Source organism: Stegostoma tigrinum, chromosome 10 (genome assembly GCF_030684315.1).
Source record: "Stegostoma tigrinum isolate sSteTig4 chromosome 10, sSteTig4.hap1, whole genome shotgun sequence".
NCBI classification, from domain to species: Eukaryota; Metazoa; Chordata; class Chondrichthyes; order Orectolobiformes; family Stegostomatidae; genus Stegostoma; species Stegostoma tigrinum.
The window spans coordinates 51,562,642-51,564,263 of NC_081363.1; positions in this window are offsets into that span (position 1 = coordinate 51,562,642).

Genomic DNA, 1,622 nt, shown 5'->3' on the forward strand with positions numbered 1-1,622 from the left:
GTATTTTTACTAACTTAAGAGGTGTTAGTCCTTTTATCTTTTAATTATGCAAATTGACCATACACACACTCTAATCCAAGTAGCAGCAAGCACTTAACAAATGTACAATTGATAAAATTGTGCACCACCATAGTGATAGAGCTTTGATATATGTAAGAACCGTGCTTTGGGATTCTAACGCCGCCTCAAATTGTGCTACTACGGATACTCAATAAAGAGGCTATTTTTGCTACTCACTGATTTCGGTCATTATTTGAAATACGATCCTACAGATATCTACGCAATTTGTGCCAGATCACACCACTCCATCTTGCTTCTCCAAGATGAAGTTATTGATGCATTCTGACAGTAAGGTTTACAAACAAAGGTGACATCTCCCAGGTACTGAGTGCTCTAGACTGCATTGAGAGTACAAGCATATGGACGTACATGGAATAGTGTAGGTTAGATGGGCTTGAGATCGGTATGACAGGTCGGCACAACATTGAGGGCCGAAGGGCCTGTACTGTGCTGTAATGTTCTATGTACCATAAGGCAGACTTCATTAACATTAAAGGGTTCCATTCCATAATATACAAGCCATTTGTGATAGCTCCTTGGAAGCTGCCATGATGCTTATATCCTTCAGAACGCACATTCCCGTCTTGTTTCAAGTTCCGAATACCTTACACAGGTAATGTGTGTAAAGTGATCCTTGTGGCCACAATTACAATGATTGTCAATTAGGCAGGTAATGATGTAAAATAGCAATGCATTTATGCATGAGAGCTAGTACTTGTGAAGTGCTACACCTGTCACTTTCTGTTAAAAGCTCATTTTCTTTTATTTTTCTCCTACAAAGTGTACTGTGAAGGGAAATTCCTGGCTGGCAGCATTCGGCCTGACGCACGACTGGGTTTTAAGTATGGAATCGATAGGTCCTGGCAGTGGTAAGTACTTTCACTGCATAGAGATATGGTACATATGAAGCAAAATGAATTGTGTAAACTTGCATGAGAAAATACTAGAGCTGACCGTCCATTAAACTTCTCTAAAATTATGCGTAGCCAACTTTTAGTATAATTAATGAACTCAATGGGTAGCAGTTACATTTACTGTATCCTTTGCCACACTGACACAATAATTGTTAATGTAGCGACCTCATTCAGAGTTTGTGTGTCTGACTACACATTAGAAAGCAGTATGTTCGAGTTGCCTTGAAGCCAGTTTCCTTCAGCAGACAGGTTCAAAGGGCTACAGACCTACTCCTATTAGTTCCCAAACATTGAGTGATTAGGTTTTTGGTTGCCCCTTCTCCCCAAAGACAGTCACTTTCTTTTTTTAAACCTCATTGTCTGGCCATATTTCATTGTGAACCAGTAAACGATCAAGCTGTAGAGGACAATAGAGCTAAAACTGAACCTATCTTTACCCAGTGTTTCATGTATAGATGCAGTCCTGTACGAATTGATGTGCAGTTATTAGCAACTACAGTTTGTATTTATATAGCACCTTTCACATTGATCATGCCTTGGGCATTTTACAAACAAAATTTGACACCTTGCCACAGAAGGGCATAGTTAGGATAGGTAAACAAAAGCGTGGTTAAACAAATAGGTTTTAAAAGTAATTTTTATTGTGAA